Source organism: Phyllostomus discolor, chromosome 6 (genome assembly GCF_004126475.2).
Source record: "Phyllostomus discolor isolate MPI-MPIP mPhyDis1 chromosome 6, mPhyDis1.pri.v3, whole genome shotgun sequence".
NCBI classification, from domain to species: Eukaryota; Metazoa; Chordata; class Mammalia; order Chiroptera; family Phyllostomidae; genus Phyllostomus; species Phyllostomus discolor.
In genome coordinates, this window is record NC_040908.2 from 132,546,252 (window position 1) to 132,570,639 (window position 24,388).

The 24,388-nt window shown below is 38.1% G+C and overlaps 1 protein-coding gene and 1 long non-coding RNA gene across 2 annotated transcripts in view; both read right to left on the minus strand.

The window, feature by feature from the left end:
• The window catches only part of RRAS2 (RAS related 2), a 76,684-nt gene that overhangs the window by 51,818 nt on the left and 478 nt on the right, over positions 1-24,388 (minus strand). The gene's annotated exons all lie outside the window — the stretch shown is intronic.
• On the minus strand, positions 1,699-22,829 carry LOC118501298. The gene is made up of 4 exons (XR_004903925.1): positions 22,818-22,829; positions 19,945-19,951; positions 11,284-11,291; positions 1,699-3,844 (listed from the first exon to the last, which is right to left on the minus strand). It is a non-coding gene; the product is annotated as an uncharacterized LOC118501298 (long non-coding RNA).

Genomic DNA, 24,388 nt, shown 5'->3' on the forward strand with positions numbered 1-24,388 from the left:
AAAAACATTCATTCATGTTTGAGCTAATAATCTGAAGTCAAGAGAGATAAGAAAACAACTTTGGGGAAAAATATTAATTGCATTATTTAATAAAACCAAAAAAAGAAAAACCCTTAAAAGGACTTTTCCTTCGGGAAAGGTGGAGTAGACATACTTTTCCCATTCCTCCTAAGCCAAAAACTCTTTCATATTCACAATGCAGTTAACCTTTGAACAACATGGGTTTTAACTGCACAGGTCCACTTATACATGGATCCCCCCCCGCCAAAATACACACAAGTACTGGAAATGTATTTTCCTTTCCTTATGATTGCTAATTTTTTCTCTAGCCTACTTTATTGTAAGAACACAGTATGTACTACATGTAACGTACAAAATTATGTGTCGACTGTTTATGTTATCAGTGAGGCTTCCAGTCAACAGCGGGCTATCAGTAAAGTTTTTGGAGAATCAAAAGTTATATGCAGAATTTTGACCGCACAGGGATTGGCACCTCACACTGTGCATTTGTCAAGGGTCACCTGTATATAAAATACACATAAGAAGATTCTTAGTGTTGGAGAGAATGCAGACAGGCTAATGCTTTGGAACCCAAGAACACCACCACCGTGGTGAGTTCCCTGGGTTTTCTTTCTACCTTAAAAATCCCAAAATTGGGGCTGAAAACACCTGTAATCCGGAAATGCCAAAAGGCACAAACAAGAAGAACTCTAGCCAAAGTGTGCTTTCTCTAGCCAGAGGACCAGGAAAAAGGCAGCCCGGAAAGATGGAAAACTCATACAATAACCACTATACTCCAGTCACACACCACAGGAAAAAACTGTGGCCCCACCTACACCTCCACCAGCAAAGGCCCAGAGGAACCTAGAATTCCATGCTCAAGGCTCCAAGGAGGCACCCCCAAACCCCACTGGGATGGTGTCAGAGAAACCGAAGTCGGGAGCCAGGACATTCACCCCTGCGGCCTCACTTCCCGAACAGCATCAATGAAGATCATGTGGGGAGCCTGGACTTCCACCCCCACCCAGCAGTAATGAGGAATGTCCTCCCACCTCAGATTTCAATGGAGGCTGAATGCTGAATCTGGACCCCTACTTCCCCTGGCAGTAATGAGACAGCACCTCTACCTCTCTCATCTTGCCAGAGCAGTTATCAAAAAGAGTCAGCTAAAACAGATGGTTTGAGTAGGATCCAGAGCCTCAGAATAAAAATACGAAAATGTGCAGGTTTCAACAGAAAATCCAAGAACTAGGAAGATCTCAAACTGAATGACACAAAAAGGACAAATGCCCTAGCTGGTGTAGCTCAGTGGATTGAGTGTGGACTGTGAATCAAAAGGTCGCCGGTTGGATTCCCGGCCAGGGCACATGCCTGGACTGATGGCCAGGTCCCCAGTGAGGGCCACATGAGAGGCAACCACACATTGATGTTTCTCTCCCTCCGTTTCTCCCTCCCTTCCCCTCTCTCTAAAAATAAATAAATAAAATCTTTTTTAAAAAAGGACAAATGAATACACACCAACAGAGAAATGACAGAGATGTCAGAATCATCTGACAAAGTCATTAAAGCGGTCTTATAAAAACGTTTCAGCAAATCCAAACACACTGGAAATAAGTGGGGGGAAAAAAACCTCAGCAAAATAAACCAAAATCTCGGCAAACAAGTATGTTTATAAAGAACCAAATGGGAAATTAAAACTGAAAAATAGAATGGCCAAAACAAACAGCTCAGAGGATGGTCTCAATGGCAGATGAAAAGGAAGAAGAAATAATCAATGGATGGGAATACAGAACAACAAAAATTACCCAATTGCAAAACAGAGAGAAATAGACTTAAAAAAAAAAATGAGCAGAGCCTCAAGGCCCTGTGGGACTCTGACAAAAGATCAAACATTCATATCATCACAGTGCAGAAGGAGAGGACAAGGAGGGTGGGGCTGAAAAAGTACTTGAAGAAATAACAGCTAAAAATTTCCCAGATTTGGCAAGACAGAAACCTACACATACATACATTCAAGGAACTGAGCAAAACTAACATGGAAAAAACCCAAAGAAATCCACACCAAGACACATCATAATTAAACTTCTAAAAATTAAAGACAAAGAAAAAATTTTGAAGGCAGACAGAGAAAAACACCTTACTTATAGGGGAAGAACAATGAGAAAAATAGCACATTTCTCATCAGAAACCATGAAGACCAGAAGTGGCACAATTTTTCAGGTGCTAATCAAAAAGAATTATTACCCAGAACCTATACCCCTCCCAAAAAAACAGCCTTCAGGAATGAAGATAAAGCAAATATAAGAGAATTTGTTACCCGTGGATTTACTCTAAACAGAAAGGAATTAATAAAAGAAGGAATCTTGGGAAGAACAGCAACAATGTGGATACATATGAATGCTTTCCTTCTCTTCAATTGTCTAAAGTATGCTTGACAGTTGAAGCAAAAATCATAATAATGTCTAATATGGTTCTATATGTCTGTAGAGGAAATACTTAAAATAATTATATTATAAACAGGAGAGAGTACAGGGATGGAAAGGGAGGTAAGGTTTTCATGCTTCACTCAAACTGGCGAAATGACAATACCAGTACATTGCGACAATAGGTGGAGATAGTAATGGTACCTGTGGGATTCTAGCTTTTTGCAGGTATTCTTGGTATATAATATGTTGCAATTCCACAGTGCTATTACCCTATCAGGGAGGAAGTTAAGGCTCAGAGCTGCAAAAGTATGTAGATAGTAGTAAGTAGTGAACATGAGGCTCAATCCCATAATCATTCGGCTCCAAATCCTTAATTTTTCTTCCCACTGGATTTTAAAAAAAGGACTCTTGGGACTAAAATTTCAAAATGTGGGAGGGACAGAAATATTTTCTCATTAATCTCTAACTGAAATTTAGCATTTTCTTCAATAAACCACTGCAGCAGTCAGTATCTGTGGCTGACCCACAGAGATCACAGACACTTTATGCAACAGTGGTTGCAGATCATTCGGAACAGGATTTACACTCAACACAAGTTAAATAGAAAGACTTTTGTTTTTAACATTTTGACAACTGCATTTAAACACAATTGGTCTCCTTTATAATACCGTGCCTTTTATTTTACACATTTAAAAAACAGTATTCTGAGGAGTCCATAGACTCCACCAAATTGCCAAGAGTACTGTGTACAAAAAAGGTTAAAAACCCCGGCACGTAGAACATTTTCCAAATTCTCTTTTATAAGAAACGTCTTAATGGACCACAGTTTCCACTTGCCACTGGGAATTGGAAGAATAGCTCTGCTTTTGAGAAGACGCAAGAGAAAGAAAACCTATAAAATTAAACCATGCCAGAAGCAAAACACTTGAAGGTCCTCAAAAATCAATACCACAAGAGTCCAGTCCTTGGACAACATTCAGAATCCATCCAAAAACAGCAGGGGGCCCCCAATTTGTACCTAATTCACAGGTAATTCCCCTAAACGGAGATACTCAAACCTCTGAAATCAAAAACCAGGGTGACCCTCCCTCTCTCCCCAGAGCACGTCTACTCAAATCTTCTGAGTGTACATTTTTAAGCTCCCAGGGCCCCTTCTTTTGCCTCTATAACTAGTTTCCTTAGCCCATTTCTTCTAGGGCTCCCGTTTACTACCTCTGGAACTTTCTAAATAAACTTTCTCCTATAATTTGAGTTCTTGTCTCTGAACTCTTTCTTTGCCGAACTTAGGAACTGAGGTCCAACTTCTCCGGCAACTGCTGCCATTTCAGTCAACGTGGCAGGTAACACAGTGGGCCTCTGGAACACCTCAAAATATTTTTCTCCTTACAAAAGAGAATTTTTAAACTAATCAGGCCTACCTGATATGCTTAAATTACACAGGAAACTTTGTCAACTAAGGAAATAAACTACATTATACTTGTATGTATATATTATTATTAAATGGATATTCTAGGGATTATATTAAAATCAATATGGTCTACAAAGTCCTGATACAATCCTCATTTGTAATTCTTGGTATCTTAAAATGTTATGTTATAGAAAAACAAAGTTCTTTATCAACTGCATTATAAGATCCAAAATTGTCATTTAAAAAACAATTTATTCCACCTTCCCCAACCTTCTGTCTCTTACCCACCCAGCCCACCCCACTCACTTCCTCTAAAGCACACGTTTTCTAAAGATGCCCTTAAATCTAAAGATGCCCTTAAATCATGTTTTCAATCAATTCCTTTACTGAGGAAATTAGCAACTGTACACACTTTCACATTAAAGTACACAGAATTCCTTCTCACTCACATTTTACCTCTCCAAAAATAAGAATTACACAAATAAAGGCAAAGCTCTTAGATGAACAACTACCAACAACATTTTTCCTAATCCCATGATCATCCAAACTTGAATATAAAAGTCCCATCATTCGCAAGGCCACCAAATAGGTAGCACATTTTTAAATTAAGTATATATTTCTAAATGCCCCCCCACACACAAAATCAGTTCTTGATGAAAATGTTCTCAGTTCAAAAGTTATCCATTTACATTATAAATAAGTAAATTTTATGACCCAAAAATGTCAACAGTATAGCACAGAGCACAGGTCTAGTATATTATATTCTAGATTTTCTCTCAATCCATGCTCACACCTACCTAAAACCACATTATGTGAGCGCTTATTTTGTATATCTACAAATAGTATTGCGAATTTTGTGCTGGGAAAAGTTAAAGGTATCACTTCTTCATACAGGAAATTTAAGGCAAAATTAATCATCAGTTCCTGTAACCACCAAGATGAAATCAAATAACTGCTTTGGAGAAAGCTTTAGAAACTGTGTATATATAGTAATTTTAAAAGCAAATCACAATGCATAGACTGATACACATTCACGAGAAACAGTTTTACTCACAAATATGAACTTTTTACTGTAATAAGTATTGTACTCAAGTTTTATTTGTTGTTTGAATAGGCAAAGAAAAAAAAAAAAAGAGTTTCCCACCCTGGAGGAAAACCCCTAAAGAACACACTTGTGTCTGGTCAACCAAGTCAAGATACCTTGAACACCAAATGAAAGGCTCAAGTTTCCAGTCAATTCAGAGTACATTATTGTTAATTAACTATATCTTAGAAAATGTTATGAAGAAAAATTAAGATTATGTATGCCTAACTCCCAATATAGGAAATAAAACATCAGCAATATGATTCTAGGCATTTATATGTCCCTCGACAATACACCTCCCCCTCCTTGGCCTCCCCACCTCGAGGTAATCAATACCTAAATTTGGTGTTTGTCATCCTCGGGCATTTACACAACAGTGATTTGTAAAACAGATACCCCAATCTTCTTAAGCTACATTTTATTCTTTATTTTTCCAAAGATTTTATTTATCTGTTTTTAATGAGAGGGGAAAGGAGAGAGAACACAGGGAAACATGGATGTGAGAAACATCATTAGGTTGCCTCTGGCAGGCGCCCCAAGTGGGGACCAAACCCACAACCCAGGCATGTGCCCTGACCGGGCACCTAACTGGTGACTGCTGGGCAACCGCTCGCCTTTCGGGACATTACCCAACAGGGTCACATCAGTCAGGGCTTCAGCTACATTTTAGAGAGAGGATGCCATGACAAATCTTTGGCCCCATACTAACTTCTTCATCAGTCACCATCATTAACAATTTTCATAGAAACATATCATGTCATCAAAGGAGTTTCTGATGAAGCCTCAGTTACTCTTCCCTCTCTTTCCCCTCCCCTATTCAGTGCTCTAGTCACATAATAGAATTTCACTCATTAAAAGGATCTATATTGCTCTTGTCGGTTCCCCTCTAGTAAGTTCCAATTTAACATTCATAATTCTGTAGTAAGAAGATTCTCTATTTTAAGAATCAGGAAAGCGTCCCACCAGTGTGGCCCAGTTGGTTGGGCATTGTTCTGCAAAACAAAAGCTCATTGGTTTGAGCCCTGGGTAGGGCAAGTGCCTGGGCTGTGGGTTCATGTGGGGCCCATGCAAGAGGCCACCAATGGATGTTTCTCTCTCACATCAATGTTTCTCTCCCTCCCTTGCCCCCTTTCTAAAAATAAAGTCTAAAAAGATAATAACAAAAATTTATAAATAAATAAATAAAAATGTTTTTAAAGAGTCAGGAAACCAACATAAATAAATCCCAGCTTCACTGTGTACTTGTCATAGGACCTTGGGCAAATCATTTCTTCCCAAGCCTCCATTTCTTCATGTAGAGCAGGGATGTGTCAAATTCATTTTCACTGGGGGGCCACATCAGCCTCACAGTTGCCTTCAAAGGGCTGGTTGCCTTCAAAGGGCCCAATGTAATTTTAGGGCTGTATAAATGTAACTGCTCCTTAACTACCAGCAAGGAGCTTGGTGCTGCCGCCGGGTAGAAACAAGGAGCTGGGGTGGATAAAACAAGGTGGAGGGCTGGATTCGGCCCCACCTCGGGCCTTGTGTTTGCCACCTGTGATGTAAAGAATGGAAATAACAATGACCATGGCAATGTCACACTGCCTTCCAATCCATAAAGGGTCCTTGATGGTACAGAAGGAAATCACTCACACAAAAGTTCTGTGAAAACTAACGTATTACACAAATGTAAATCATAAAAAGTAAGTGCTAGTCATAAAAAATTCTTAAGAATTACTTAAAAAAGTTAAAGTGTGCCCAAATTAATTTTTTATAATTCATTAAATAACCTAACGCTTTTACTACAGAACTCAAAATTAACAATGTTGAAATCACAGTTGACTCAGGCTGTTTATAATGAAATAATTCTACGACTGAATAATTTGTTCTAAATTCTACACTGAGTCAAGATTCTCACTTCTTTAGAAACTGTAAAACCCTGCAGAAGAAATTATACATAAATCATGCTTTTCAAGGTAATAAACAGCATGGACAGAATTGTCCCCCCCCTTTTTTTTGTTTTAAACAATTCAGAACACTCTAAGAATTACAGAACTTCTTTAATGACTGCTGTGGGAATGAGTCCCCCACTCCCACCCCTGTCCCATCAAAAGAGAAGAAAATCACTCTGTCTTCCAACTTGGGAGGCGGCACTATCTAGGTGTGAAAAACACCCTGACCCCAGTCCAAGGAAGGACAGTTCTCTTACAAGTATGAGACATCCACATACCACACAAAAATATGTAAAAACCTTTTCAAAACCTTATTTTAAAAAAGGTCAAGTAAGATACAACAATCTAATTAACTTTTTAAAACTCAAACTCACGTGCCATATAGGACTTTAGAATCCAAAAGGATCTTAGACAAGATCTATTTCAGCCCCTTCATTTTACAGATAAAGAATCCAAGGCCAAGAAAATATAGATCCTTTTACTGATTTTTTTTTAATGTAGTAACCGGGAGCTTTTGCCCTAAAGAAAATATGATGCAAGCCTTCTTCAAGGGCATCAAAAAACATTCTTTTCACAAAATGCGAATTAGAGACAATAAATGTAACAGAAAAAAATGAGGAAACAAGGGAGAATGAGGAGTTGGAAGGAAGAGAAAGAGGCCCAACCCCAAAGGCTCTTATTAACCCAAAATAACTACTTATTAACCTGGCCTTAGTATCTCCACCCACAAAATATCTATTAATTACAAAGGGAAAATTACTAATTTTTTAGCAGATAACTAAGTGATCAGATTTTACATTACCGCCAATGGGGAATTTAACATGCCCTGTGATATCACGTACTGGAGGCTTTTCTTTTTGTGCCATTTCTGTCAAAACCACACAATCTGATTCTAATAAGAAAATATCAGATAATCCAAATTGTGGGATATTTTACAAATAACTTTGAGACTAAAAAGACATGAAAAATAAGTGCAACACGCAATCCTGGATTGTATCCTGGACCCCCCTCCATAAATTTTTTTTGTTATAAAGGGCATTATTGTAACAATTGGTGAAGTTTGAGTTAAGTTAGATAATAACATTGTAATTTCCTAATTTTGACAACTGTACTATATATAGAAGACTTTCTTTGATCTTCAGGAATTAAACACCGAAGGACTATCACTTCCACAACTTACTTTCAAGAAGAAAAAAAAAAATGCAGAGGATACTGTGGAAGCACATGGGTGGGGCACCTAGTCCAGTATGGACATTCCTCAGGAAAGGCTCATTGGAAATAAATGCCTTATCAGCATCTAGAAAGATGACTAAGAATTAGTCAGCTAGAAAGGACATTTCATAAAGGAATGTCCTTTTCACACAGACTGTGACTAAGTGTGATCACCGTGTTTCCCCAGCACACTGTGTGACAGCACGGATTACCAATAGCTCCAAGGCAGGTTTCTGGGGGTTGCCAGGTGGGGAAAGAGCAGCGGCCCCAGAGCAGCAAATGCAGGTAGGAGTATGAGAAATGATCACAGGGAGGCAGGAGGGAGGAACAAAGGATGTAAAGGGATGCTTTCAACAAAACTTCATTCCCTGCTCATCCCAGCTCTCCTAATTTTTCAACTAAATGGAAAACATCCCAAGAACCTAAGCATTTTTTTAAAAGAAGAAAAACTTAGACAAAGCCTTCATTATTAAGGAAGGTAGGAGGGTAAGTAGGTAGGTAGGTAGGTAGGTACCTAGATAGGTAGATAGGTAAATATATAAATGTTTAAAATAAGTATTTTATATTTTTAAAAAATGTTGAAGGGTCAAAGGAGTATATTTCTCTGGCATTTTGTAATCAGAAAATATAGATTCAAGTCTTATGTTATGAGACCTTGAACAACATTTAAAGTGTGAGCCTCAGTTTCCCTATCTGTAAAAAAGATTTAATAAATTGTAAAGATTAAATAAGGCAATGCTTATTAAGCTTTTCCATGGTGTCTAATGCACAGAAAATGCTCAATATATGAGGTCTAACCAGAAGGCATCCAGCCAATATGAAAAATTGAGACATTTATTGAAGAAGACAGGACAATGACTCCTCAGTCCCCTTCAAAGTATGGACCTTGGGACCTCACACAGTTCTCGCAATCACCATCAGGCTACCCTGTCATATTTTCCTGAATCTCATTTACGGTCTGAAGACTCTTCCTTTTCAAAGGTAATTTTTTTGTTTTGGGAAAAGCCAGAAGTCTTGGGGTGCCAAATCTGGGCTGTAGTGAAACTAAGTCACCTGGGTGATTGGATGTTTTCCTTAAAAACTCTGCAGGAGAGGTGATACATGAGTGGCTGCATTGTTGTGATGAAGCTGCCAATCACCAGTTACCCATAGCTGTAGCCTTCCGAGTCATCCTAATAGTTTCTGTGGAGGAATGTTCAAACTTAATGCAAAATTTGATGCAGATTCATTGCTGTACTCATTCAGTCATTTTCAATGTGCCAGCCACACAGTACACATGCTCACTCAGTGGCATCTACCACCCCTACTGACTAGTACAGTAAAGTTGTCATTGTTCACACATGCACATTCCAGTCCACTCTCCTTGGCTGCCAGGTTACACTGCAGTAGTACAAACCATTCTCTTTATATTAACAGTGGCTAGACTTTTTCTGGACAGACGTTGTACCTTAGTCATTATTGATTCAAAATATTCTTCAGAGGTCCCTGTTGCTTATCCTTAGTTAAACAAACAAAACTTGAAACCTTTAGTATTATAATTCAGTCACTATACAGGATAGGAAAATCAATTGAAGTCTAACCACCTTATCAAAAACACAAACTAGCCCTGGCCGGCGTAGCTCAGTGGATTGAGCACGGGCTGCGAACCAAAATGTCGCAGGTTCTATTCTCAGTCAGGGCAAATGCCTGGGTTGCAGGCCACGGCCCCCAGCAACGGCACATGGATGTTTCTCTCTCTCGCTTTCTCCCTCCCTTCCCTCTCTAAAAATAAATAAATTAAAATTTAAAAAAAAACCCACAAACTAAAATCTACCTATACAGGTTTTATAATTACACCATTATGGCTTTTTCACCTTACAATTCTACTGTAATTAATAGAAACTCTTCTCTTTGTCCCTTCCTTCCCCTCTCTCTTAAAAAAAATGAATTAATGCAAACTCAAGGTTAAAATAAGAAATTAGAAGATGACAATTTCATTACCCAGATAACAACTACTTACCTGGGGATATTAAGTTTGGTGCCTTTTTCAATGTTAACCACTTAACTCGTCTTTTATAAATTTACACAACTGCAACTTTAATTAATAGTAAAAAGTATAAATACAAGGTTTAAATCTATTAGTCATAATCCATTTTAGCACTGTTCTGAATAAATAACTATTGACAGGCATAAAAGTAAGTCATTAAAGTAATTATTAGGATCTACTTTAATAGAATATTACAAGGGTTTCCATTAAAAAAAAAAAAAAGGAATGCAGGGTATTTTGTGACAGACCAGTAAGACAGCTGGAACAAAGCTGTTGAAGCAACAGCTGTGTACTATGTACTGTTCATCTAAAACCACAAACTAAAGCAACCCATGTCAGACAACTTCATTTGACTAGCCAACACAGTCAATGGCGCCTTCCTGAAACTGCTACAAAGAAATCTAACCAACTACATGATTTACAATGATTTGAGGAAGGAGAATAAAACAAAACATCAGATTGTGTCTTCAAGTGTAAAATTAAAAACTGAGAATCACAATGTAATAGTACATAACAGAAGTCAAAGTTTTCCACACCACTGTAGCACCTGCTAAACCATAGAACCAAACTTCGTAACAGTACGGAAGTAATCCCAGAAACCAAACATTTGATGAAGTTTGAATTACTAACTTGCAACCTCACCAATCCCTACTCCATTCTTACCTTTGAACTGAATGAAAAGTACTTTAAAATAAAACAATGCAGAGGCTATAAGAAAATTTTAACATTAACTAACTGGATATTAAAAAGTAGTAATTCAAACCAAGTGGTTGGCATGGAAATTTCATGCTAATACCAGAAAATAATAAATTCTTATAGTACTCAATTAAGCTACTACAACCATCCATTTAAATGTCTGCAGTTACTAAATTACCAGAACTACACCTTTGTTTTCTATTTTATTTCCAATTTTTTATTTCTAAAACCCACGAATCCTTTTCAAACCTTAGGTTCACTTTTTCCTCAGTTTATACACCCTGTGCGTGCTTGCATACATGCATCTACCTGCATGAGGTGGATTTCCCTACTTCATTTAACTGGCACAAGTTCAGGGGCAAAAGGGCCCAAATTACAAATTTAAGTCACATATCTTCCCCACAAGATTTCCGAAACTTAGTACTACATCTATAACTAACCTTCCTTTGCAGTTTGACTCCATTACTTGCTTACTGTTCTTTTCCTTTCAGCTAACAAACTGATTGTTCTGATCTCAACCACATGTCATCATTTAACCGAAAACAAGACAGTAAGAGAAAATGCACTAGGAAATAAAACGAGAGTAATAAATCTTTAGACCTCACTCTTAGGCTGTTTTACATTTCCTGAGTCAGAATTTTCAGAGAAAAATTAAAATGGGACTATCTTCTGTAAAGATTATTCTGAATAAGACTGAATGCTATGGATCAACTGCTAAAACTTCAAAAAAACTCAAGATTCGAATATGCACATGTCACATATACAGAACCTTTTAACTCCAGAGAAACTATAAAACACAGCTATCTGTCCTCTTCGGTAACTAGCTGCTACGGAACCGTAACAGATACCACTCCTCGTTCCTAAGACCTTTTTATTTCCAACTATTTCCTATGTCTTGCTCAAGACCTAACCGTCGCGATAAACACATACTAACAGATATTTGATTCATGCTTACTTCTATGTAACCAAGGTATGCCCAGTCTATTATTATTAAAATCTAAACAAGAATAAAATGTATAAATATAGCAAAGGGGCAGGCACTTAGGCAAAACATTCCAAATCTCTAAATTTTTCTACTGAAATATTTGTTTCACTTGTAAACATTCTAGTGTTCACAGCATTTAAAATGAAAACGCTGAAGTGAACCAAACATAGAATGGTTGCCTTGTCTAAAGACAGTTACACAGTGGATGAACCAAGACCCAAATGTCTTGGCTGGCAAGGATTTTATACTTGACTTGCAGGTGACTTTACACTAACTACTTCAAGCTGCTTTTTCTCAGATAAGCAGTCTATGAATTTTTCCAGGTCTCGGACACCTTTTTAAAAAACAAAAACATGGCAGCTGTGGTGTTCAATTTTATAAGGCAACCACAAGGAGTAAAGTTGCTCAGAAACCACCTCCATTTTTAAAATAATGTCTTATACTACTCTCAATGAAGAGAAAATAAAGCAATTAAAAAACCTTAATTAAGCCTACATAAAGGTTAAAGTAAATATGAAATATAAAAATATTTAAAAAGATAAAAACACAGTTATCTAAATTATTTTACAAATACATAATTTCACATGTACAAGAAATGTAAATGGGCTGAATTCCCCTACTAAAAAACAGAGATTCTCAGGCTTGATTTTTAAAGATCATATTGCATACTGTTGACAACAGCTTACCACAAAATGACAAAATGACAAAAATCAAAAAAACGCCCTGGCCTTTGTGGCTCAATTGGTTGGAGCAACCTCCCGTAAATCAAAAGGTCACGGGTTCTGTTCCGGTCAGGGCACATGCCCAGGCTGCAGGTTTGGAGGCCTGGTCCCCGGGGAGGGCACATGAGGAAGGAGACCAATCAAATGTTTCACATCGGTATTTCTTTCTTTTCTCTCTCTCTCTCTCTCTCCCCCCCACCCCCTCAAAAACAAACAAACAAACAAACATACAAATGAAGTGAATGCATACAAGCAAAAAGCAGGAATGGTAACACTAATATCACAGGATAAATTCAAGTAAAATTCAGCACAAGACTGATACTAATTATAAAAAATACAAAGATGTAATCATCATAACATTTTATATACCCAAAATGTAACATCAAAATAAAGTAACACTAGAAAGGCAAGAAAAAAATAAAGGTCCTCATAGGAGATTTGATAAATGTATTTCAGTTTCACAGGATAAATAGGCAAGAAAAAACAGAAGGATATAGACGGTCTGAATAATACAATCAACAAATTCCATTTTAATAGATTTGTATAAAACATTGCACCTTATATGATACAAATAAATGACCTTTCTTCCCTCATGTTCTTGGAGTATTTACAAAAATCAGTTTTATATTGGACCATTACATTAAAAATTATTCATGTTCCAAAACGCAGAGAATTTACAGGTCACATTTTTTGACCACAGCCCAGGAAAGCCAGCAATTTTTAGAAGATCAACTCAATCCTTCACCAAATTCAAATTACTCAAACATTAAGAGGATACTCAAACTCAAATGCAAATTATAGTCAAACCTCAGTTCTCAAACACCTCCCCTCTGGAACAATTCAGTTCTTGACCAAGTCGTTCACAGAAAAAATGTCTCTGTTCTCAACCTGACCACCCTTTCCTGCTGATACTAATTCTAATGGGAAAAAAACAATTTGGTTTTCAAGCAAATCACTTCACTCACTTCACGAACAGCCTCCCAGAACAAACTGAGTTCAAGAATCAAGATTCCACTGTATCTTAGAATTGATAAAAAGCATAAGACTGCTTATTAAAGAAAACAATGCAAAATCAGTTTTATAATGCCTTTCCAAAAGCCATTACGGATACTAAACCTTGTGATGATGGTAACTAAGAAAACATTCTGTCACTAGAATTCCTTCAAAATACCTTTAAAAATATAAATTATAGCACATAAAATACCTAGAGTACGATAATGAGAAAGAGGTGGCAATCTCCCTTATTTTTTTGAAAAAATACAACAAAAGTTGATATATGAAATCATGAAAGACCAATACACTATGCAATATAAAATATCCATACTTCAGATTACACACACACACACACACTCTCTCTCTCTGAAGAAAGGACTCCTTTTGCTTCTAGATCATTCCAATTTCTATACCTCCAGCAAGAAAAACCTTTGCCTTGATCTGCATTTTACAGCTCAACACACACACACCCTCCCCCCAGGCTCTTCTACTTGCCTCAGTGCAAAAAGCTTAGACTTGAAGGATAATAAACTTGAAAACTATCCCTTTTAAACATTTCTCTTTCTCCAAATTTATACCGCTCAGCCAAAAACCCAAATGTGGCTGAATGTCTTAGCAGACTTAATAGAATTTCACATTTGTTGAAATACTGCTACTGATACTCCAAAAATTAAAGCTCACTGGTATCAATCCGCCCTTTGGCATCAAAAAAGAATGGGAATCTCAGTGGTCCACAGTAATTCTGAAGGCTGGCCAGTTAGTTCTTCATGCCCAACACCAGGAACAGCTAAGATCAACCCTTCATCTGGCAGAAAAAAATTAAAAAAAAAAAAAACATATTCTGCCATACAAGAAAAAAAAATCAATGACAGAAAGCAAATTTGACAAATTCTTCTAGAATGGATACTATCTTATCCTTTTCACTGGTTAACTTAATATGTTATAAGGATTTCAGAGAATCAATGCACAAATGGTAGGTATTTCACAAGATAATTGAGAAAGTGAATACCAAAATGGAGAAGAAAACCTCCCCTGACCTGAGAGGGTTCCACAGTTTCCCAGGGAAAAAACAGGGAACAGAAAAACCTTCTAGTTCCTGATTGTTTCCATTTCCAATGATAAGAAAAGGCTACAAGTACACAAGCAGAACACCAGGTATTCCTGCAGAGTGGAAACCTGAGACCAGTCTGATAAGGGCCAAGCCATGGAAGAGAAATGAAGCAGTACCTCCACTGTTTTAATACAAAAGCATTGGGACCCAATAATTTTATACCCAGCCACATCATTCTTTAGCATGCAAAAGTAACCATAACCTTAGATATTTTCTCAGTAAAAAGTACCTGAAAATGTCCTTTGAATCACAATTCATTTAAAAACTTGTTGATGCAGACTGCCTGTAAGCACTGAAACCAGTTGGAATAATAGACATGGAAAAAGCAATAATCCTTAATGAGAAAGGGATTCATACTATTATTTTTTATTATTATAACAACAAAATAAACTGCCAAACACAAAAATACAATCTTTTAAAAACAATTCAATCACACAATTTTAGTTGCTTTAAATAAGGACACTAAAGAGGTGGGTGGAAACACAGCAAACAAAACTGCTAAACTTCTTTGTTTTCCCTAACTGGAAACATTATTATTATTCTGATTTTCTAATTAAATATTTAAGAAAGAAATAATTTTAGCCCTGGCTGGCATAACTCAGTGGATTGAGCACAGGCTGTGAACCAAAGCATCGCAGGTTCGATTCCCAGTCAGGGCACATGCCTGGGTTGTGGGCCAGGTCCCCAGTGGGGGCCACATGAGAGGCAACCACACATTGATGTTTCTCTCTCTTTCTCCCTCTCTTCCCCTCTCTAAAAATAAATAAATCTTTTTTTTTTAAGAAGCAATTTTAAGGTAAATCTGAGTAGTAAAAAAAGAGAATCTACCTGGCAAAATCACCCCAGAGCCCTGACCAGTGTGGCTCACTTAGATGGCTGGGCATCATCTCACAGAATGAAAGGTCACTGGTTTGATTCCAGGTCAGTGTGCACAGGACAGACAACCCACTGAAGTTTCTCACATCTCTGTTTCTCTCCCTCTCTTTCTCCCCTCCCTCTGCCCCTGCTTCCCCTCCCTCTAAAAATAAATAAATAAAGCCTTTAAAAAGAACACCACAGAATACGGGGAGGGGGGGATCTACGTAGCAAAAAAAACAAGATTGGTACAATGACTAAAGAACATAGCCAAAACCTGTATTGATCTAACTACATTTATCAATCTCTTCCTTGAAAGGCATCTGCCTACAAAATTAAGCAGAAATTTTCTCCTTAAACAGAGAGAAAACTGGTCCCCTTTTTGCCTCAACTTTGTGCCTTTAGGCTTACTTTCATTCAGTGGCTAACTAGAGTGACTACCAAGACCTGATCTTGTTAGCATAACCAAGTAAAACAAACTCTGCTTATTATTATTATCCAAAGCAAGGGCCAGAGATGTTACCTTCGCTTACACATTCATGGTGATTATCAGCCAGGTTTCTCTACTGTGGTTATCATTTTCCCCTTGATAATCAATAATATCTTACGGGCAGATACTCCAGCTACTTGAACTTTCAGCCAATAGCTTTAACGTTCGTTTATGATGCAACTGTTATGACGGCCAAATGGATGATTTTCTAATCCCATCATTTTCTCTATGCCTATTAGTCAGAATTCTACCTTAAAAATTCCTTCCTCCTTCATCGATTTACCACTATGGAGTCGCAGATTCTTTATTCATGGGCAATTATCAATTACTATCTTTATTTATTTCGATGATCATACACTGTCCCGCAGTCAGCCAGTGGGAGTTCTTACAGACTGTTACGTCTTTGACCAGTCACCATCACTTTGTTTTCTGAGCACTTCTTTTCCTTTATGGCACTACAAGACGCTTCAGGCTCGTCTCCTGTTCTTCCCTGCCCCAGCCCTGGGACCAGTCATCTCACCAAGGCTCCTTTTAGTAAAGGGTGGTACTCAGAAACCAAGATCTGGCTGTCCATGTTTTCCCTGCTAATGGAGTACCCACTGTTTCTAGGCCCTCTCAGCAGACAGAACTGACAAAAAGATATATAGATGTACGTATGTGTATCCACACGTATCTCTTTCTATATCTATCCCTATGCCTTTTAAACCATGAGTTCATGCCAATATCTTCAATTCCAATCAAACATCACCGAGTTTGCCCTGTCCAGTGTGGCTCCGTTGGTTGGAATGGCATCCTGTAAAACCAAAAGGTCACAGGTTCAATTCCTAATCAGGGTACATACCTGGGCTGCGGGTTTGATCCTGAGGTTGGGGACCCTATGGGAGGCAACAGATCAATGGTTCCCTTTCACATCAGTGTCTCTCTCACACTCTCTCAAATCAATAAAAATGTCCCTGGGTAAGGGTTTTTTAAAAATTTTTTAACAAATAAAACATCAGTGTTCCTTCTAGGCTTCCCCTTTTCCACATTTATAATTCCCTTCTCCAACAATCAGAAAATGTGGCTTCCATTTTCCACAATTATATTTACTTATTGCTTAGTCCCAGCATAGAAAATTGTTTCAAAATTGTAAACCCTTTCTTCTGTGACAAGGAAAAAAACTATTAACTAGGATTCAATGTTTGTTTGGACTTTTTTGGGGGGGGCGGTGAGGAAATGGGGGGGTGGTCCTTATCCTAAGGACACAGATCAAATACCAGGTTCAAAAGTTACTTAGTTTTTCTTCTTCTTCCTTCCAGTGTGGTCATGTAACTCACTGAAAAAATGTCTGGTTCACTCCTTCCAGAATCTAGTCTACCTTAGGGTGTTTTTTTCTTATCACTTGATTTTACTGGTGTTTGCTGTTTATATACTGAGTACGTGCACCACTAACATGGCTCCAAAGGTGAGAAAGGTACCCTCAGAAGGGTCACCACCCCAAGACCACCCACCCACCTCTAAGAACCAACCTCATTAATTTCGAACTTCTCCTTCCTGTGCTGCTTTCATCCCAATGAACAGTATGTATTTTTTCTTATTTCCCCTTCTCTCTTATACAAAAGGTAATATATTATGTACAGTAGATACTTTCATATTTTCCTCTTTTTCACTGAACAAGATATCCTGCAACCAGTTCATAGTGACCCTTCCCATCCTTCTTATAGTTGCATATAATGCTCCACTGGGTGACTGTATCATATCTTATTCAACCCCTCCCCTATCCTATAGGCTACTTATAATTATTTTAATCACAAACAATGCTGTGACCTCCTGCATGTGTATTTTCATCCTTGTTGGAAATGTATCTACATGATAAATTCCTAAATTTGGGATTATTGAGTCAAAAGGTAAGCACATACATAGTCCAATCAAAATGTACCTGATGTCTCCTGATATAATGCACTGAGAAGAAACCATTTTTGTTGTTCCTGCCCCCCAAAATGTATAACCTGAATCTAACCATAAAGAAACAAACACAAATTGAGGAACCTCTACAAACAACTAACTTGTACTCTTCAAAAATGTCAATGTCATGAAACACAAAGACTTTCCCCACCCTCCTCAACTTTTAAAGTTATCAATTAATTTTCTTAAATGAATTAGATTACTTTAATTTCAAAGCTTAGGAAAGACCCATGACACTTTAGCAACAGATGAATTAAAAATGCCATCTCAGTAATTAGCTGCCTGTCAAATTTTAAAAGACATGGAAACAGAATACACTGTATAATCTGAGATGTTCTTTTGCTATAAAGGGCATTTTGGGGGATATTTCAAAAACCTGAAAAAGTTCTGCATATTAGATTAGTAATAAGTCAACTGTATTTTTTTATTTTAGTTATACACTGTGTTTATGTAAGTAAATGCCCCTATTTTTGGAAAATCTATATGGAGGTATTTAAAAATAAGGGGCATTATCTTCAACTTAAGTGATTCAGAAAAAAAAAGCAGTGTATATATATATATATATAGAGTGTGTATATGTAGGGGGCGGGATGAAACTAACATGGTAAAATGTAAGCACTGGGGAAATCTGGGTAAAGTTTTTTTAAAAAGCAACACTGGGTGTTATTTTGACATTTACATTCATATTTCTAGTACTGAACATTTATTTGTGAAGAAGCTCCTTCTAGGGAAAAAACATTACCATATGAGAAGACAAGAAAGTTGGTTGGCAATACTAAACTAATATATACAAACAACAAATTCTGTGACTATAAAAGTTTTAATTAAACTAAAGACAATGCTATTTACTGCTAGGTAACCAATAAACAATCACATTGTTTTCATAAAACACTAAAAATAAAACATAATTTATAAGGTTACAAGGAACTAAGTCTAATTATATCTCCAATAACACAATTTGACAACTTATATTTCTTTGCTTCTTTCAGAACCAGGCAAAAAATAAGAAAATAAACATATAAATCTTTATCTTTTTCATAAACACCTGGGAGACATATTTCTTTGCAAAACAGAAATCAGAGGCCTACCAAGGACATTACTTTAAACTAAATTTCAACCCCAAACACAGACTAGTGGGTCTACAAAGTAACTCAAGACCAAGACCTTTCAGGAAGATTCAATAACTATTAACTCCACATTGTTTACAGGCAGCGTCAAAGTTTTTTACTCATTACCACTTTTCAGTGAGGACACAGTAAAACTAATATTCTACAGGTTCTCCTATTTTACCATGCCAAATAAAAAGGGGGAAGGGGGATAAATGTTCATGCAGCATCACGTAATCTGTTTCAATTTTAAGAGATTTTATTTTGAAAAAAGAACGGTTAAAATTTTTTAAAAATACAGCTGTAAAAAAAGTCTCTTTACCCTCCCCCACTTTTAAAGTTACCAATTTATTTTCCTAGGGGAATTAAACAGACTACTTTTGTTTCAAAGCTTAAGAAAGACCCATGACACTTTAGCAACACACGAATTAAAAGTCCCATCCCAGCCTGCCGGTCAAAAGCAGGGTTTCTCAAGTACTCTGCAGAAGTGGCCTCACTCCACTCCTGCAGCTTCCGCATCCCAGGAGCGATGGGCAGACACACACCCATCCCTCAGGTTACAACAAATAAGAGTTTTGAGAAATCCTAGGTTAGAATTTCCTCGTTTCTCTTCTGACAAAAGCAGTCACCTTCTCTAAGAAGACAGCGTTCTTCCTTGAGTACCTGGCACTTGTGTCTAGTAATTGCCAGCAGAACCAATTCAACTGTTGCCAAAATGAGGAAATCTCTATTAAGCACCACCACTGAGGAGGGATGTCTTATTTTTCAATGCTGAGAATTCATTTGTAAATTGCTATGAAAATGTAAACCAGTAATCTGCACACTAAAAAGAAGTCTACAGTATAGTTTCAAATTCACAGATAAAAATAATTTTAAATGATTTGTAATTGTAGGATGTGTCTTCAAGATGTCGCAACAGAACAGCAATTCAGGAACCTAATCTTCCCATGTGGACCAACTAACTATGAACACAAATACATTAAGTCTTGAAATCTCTTTTAGGATCTCTGCTGAAAAGCATTCAGCAAATGACGAAATCTAGCCCTGACTGGTGTGGCTCAGTTGGTTGTACATCACCCCACCAAGTGAAAGGTCACAGTTCAACTCCTGGTCAGGGCACATTCGAGAGGCAACCAATCGATGTTTCTCTCTCACATCAATATTTCTCTCCCTCTCTTTCTCCCTCCCTTCCCCTCTCTATAAAAATAAATAAAATCATCAAATAGTTCCTAAAACCATAAGTGAAATCATTAAAAAAAAAAAAAAAAAGGACAGACTTTAGGTAAAAAGCAATGTCTGCATCAGGTCCAGACTAACAAGTTGTAGGACTGACTAAAACTCAGTATGTGAGAAATCAGCTACCCCCTATACAACTCAAAATCTGACAAAATGCTGAATTAAAGTCAGGATACTTAAATAACAGAAACTGGGAAATTTCTCTATTTCTGTAAAACACATTTGGTCTCTTCTCAGAGCTGGTAGACTACCATTAACTCAAAAGCCCAATGATTACACCATTATTCCCCAAAATTAACCCTCAGCTGATAAAAAGAATTTCCCTAACTGGAAATGGGATCACAATTCATCACCTAAGAACTACAAGGCCATGAGGAGGGGATTATGAAGATGGGAAAAGGGGGAGGAGGGTGTTGAAGACTGTAAGAGACCAGATTTTGTCTCTTACCTTTATGTCAAGGAAATATGAACAAATCACAATTTTTATTTTGGAGGAACAAGATACAGAAGTTAACAGCAAATAAAACCAAGTAACAATTATTACTTACCCTGTAGATGGCACTATGTTAAATGATTTGCATGTATCATATTATTTTCTCCCAAAATCCTACAGGTACTACTATTAGTTCCCCTCTCGTATAGGGAAACACACTTGGAGAACCTAAGAAACTTAACCAACAACACACAGCTAGTTAACTAAGTAAGAACCTTGAATTTGAAAGATGCAGATTTGTTCAACTAAACCCAGTGTTTCACGAAGAAACATGCCTTGAAGAGAGTAGGGAGATTAGATACTCCCCGCTGTCAACTGAGGAGGGAAGCCTAGAACCCAGATATCAAATGTTCTCTCTACTTCACTTTCTACAATGTTTAAGACAATTTCCTAATGAAAGTTTATTCACCATTTAGGTATTCCATTTACCAAGAGAACTTAAAACATTTTTCAAAAATCTGTGAACATAAAGAAGGAGGTCATGTACACACATATACTCTCTTAACAGCAATATTTTATATTTTATCACATTTTATGTTATATTCATTTTAAAGAGGAAATGGCACCTCAATTAAGTAATTATTGCCTTCATTTCCTAACTGTGCTGCTCTTCATAAGCATGGAAGACAACAGGTAAAGCTAAAGTTAAAGACAGTCAGGGCTAAAGGCAGTTGTTTTTAACTTCTCTACTCCCAAATTCACTATATTTTTTCTGCTCAAGATTATAAAATAGAAAAATATATACTGAACACTATCAAAACACTTTTTTAATCACAGGGGTCTTAAAAAATAAAAACCAATTTGTGCCATCTTGAACTCCTCCAAAAAGAATGGACTTCCGCTTGTTAAGGTTATTATCCTCCTGCTGTGTCCTCCAATGACTATGCTAGACAATCAAAGCATAATGAATTTCAATTTTCCGGGAGTCAGAAAACAAGCAGCAGTTCTATTAAGTGTAGATGATAGTCACATGAGCTCCATAATCTAAGATTAATATAACAATAATAAAAGCAGTAATGCCTGTAGCCTTACTATGTACTAGACACCATTCTAGGCTCTTGACACGTTAACTCATTTAGTTTACACAACAATGATATGTGGTACTTTGTATTTCCCCAGTTTACAGATGGGGAAAACTGAGGTGCGGAGAGGTTAAGTAAAATTGGCCTATGATTACACAAAACTAAAATTCTGTCCAGGTGGTCTGGCTCCTGACTCTCCAGAGAGCCCCAAAGTTAGAGCCTGTGTTTCTTCCTTTCACTGGCCCCAACTCAACTGCCTTTCCCACACCCCCTCCTGCCTGCCTCCTCTCACAAAGCTAGCATATATAACTCCCCATATTCACACAAGACATGTCCTCTCTCCCCACTACCCACCCTATATTGTGCTTTTTTAAAATCCTCACCCAAGGACATTTTTTAATTGCTTGCAGAGGGAAGGAAGAGAGGGAGGAGGAAGGGAGAGAGAGACAGAAAACACTGCTCTGCTGGCTCCCAGATACACCTGGACCAGGGCTCCAACCTGCAACCTAAATATGTGCCCTGACCAGGGACTGAACCCTCAGCCTTTAGGTTCACAAGAAGACTCTCCAACCACCTGAGCCACACCCACCAGGGCCACATAGTACTTTTACCAACCAACCCTTAGCAAACTGACTTTTCCCCGATTCTGAATTCCCTTTGCATTTGAATATGTTACAGAACTGTACACATAAAAATTTATAATAATAGCCACCATCAACGGAGTACATACTACAAGAAGGTTCCCATAAAGGATTATAAAGAATGTGTGATCAAACCCAGTTTACTAAAGAGAAAACTAGGCTCAGAGAAGCAAACTACTTTAGCGATGTTCTCACAGTGAATAAATAACAGAGCAAGACCAGGAACTTAAATCTGTATGACTTAAAGCTCACACTATTTCCATGTATAAATATCTGTCTTCCTGATGCATATATGCCTCCTCTATTTCTTTTATATCATCTAGAGCACCTAGGTCCATTTATATTCATAAAGGAGGTATTAAACAAATGAATTCTAGAAAATCACTAGAAAGCCAGCAAAAGGTTCCAACTCTTTAATTAAATAATTCACTTACACTCAGGCTCAAATACATATAGATGGCCCCTCCCCCCAAAAAAACTAAAATATTTGTGGTTTAAGTCTTTTAGGTAACATTCTTAATTAATACTGGAACCCAGTATTACTCCCTCACTCCTCAACAACACCTTCATCCCCATTAACTGCAATCCCCAAAGAAAGGGTTAGTTATAAATTGTTTGGCTTTGCCATCAGTAACTTCAAGTCTCTCTTTAGCCCTAGGGAAATAGCAACATGACAGCATCCCTGATTCTGCAGCCTGCTATACTTAAACCAACCTCACCTCTTAGTGTAATTTTTTTAACCCACTAATGGGCATACTGTAAATGACCATTACATAAACATCTGCTCTTCCTGGATATAAAGGTTTAAGCAGCAGTTTTTTTACCTTGAAATAGCATAACATCAATTACTGTTCATTTAGTCAATATGAAAGGTAACGACCACATTTACGTTTTAGTACTCTGTATTTTAATGTCACTATAAACATTAAGTAAAACGAAATAAGCTATTCCAGTATCCCAAATGACAACAAATGGGTGAACATAAACCAGAAATAAATATTTCACCAAAGTCTCTTAACAGTACTCATGATATACTGAGTATCTTTGTTACCTGTTATGAGGTACCTTCTTTCTCTCCCAGCATACACCACACCTTTTATATTGACAAAAGCAGAGAGATAACTGGGTTTCACTTTTTAAAAATCCAAAAAAATGATCACTCAAACCTCTCACCAAGAATGAATCCCAAGAATGAAGAATTCCACCTCCCTTTTTACAACCCTTGACTTTCCGCCTCCAGCTACCAGAGAGGGCTGGGGGTGGGGGAGAGGGTGGTTGGAACCGACAGAGAATGCTCGACTGGGTCAGCCACCTCCTAGTCTGGCCCATCCCAAACTTTACCTTAACACAGCTAGGAGGAGGAAGGCACCAGGAATTCTTGGGAGATGGTCTCACCCGTATCGGAGAACATTCATGCCCTCCTAGAAGCCACCATTTCCCTGGGGCATTATCACATACTCCCACCCGGGCATATTACCTAAGAGATTACTTAAAAGAAAAGCACACACACAAAGAGAAACAACGCACTGGTTGAAACGGGCAGCTATAGCTCAGCGTGTGCAGAGAACCGGGAGACCATGCGGAGCCGAAGCCAAGTTGCCACTACGATTGTACCTACGGTCCAGGAGGTGGCCGGAACAGCTGAAAACCAAGCACTGGAGGCTCCAGCCCCATGCCCGACACCCCACGCCCGACACCCCGCACCCGGGCCCAGCCCTCCAGGCAGGAAGCCCAGCGTAGTGGGGCTGCCTCTCCCGGAGGGCACACGGGCCTCTGCCGGAGCGATAAGGTGGATCGGCGCTTCCTACCCCCCCAGCTCCGCCCTCCCGGCCACATTCCTTAGAAGCACGACTCCCTGGACGCCGAATAGGGCGCCAGACAGGAGCACGGTGTTGCGGGCATAGGGTTCGAGGAAAGAACCAGCCTCGCGCCCCTAGCCCGTCGGGCCCCCAGCTTCCCGCAACACCTCTGGGGCGGGGTTGCTGCAGCCGCCTCGCCACAGGTAGC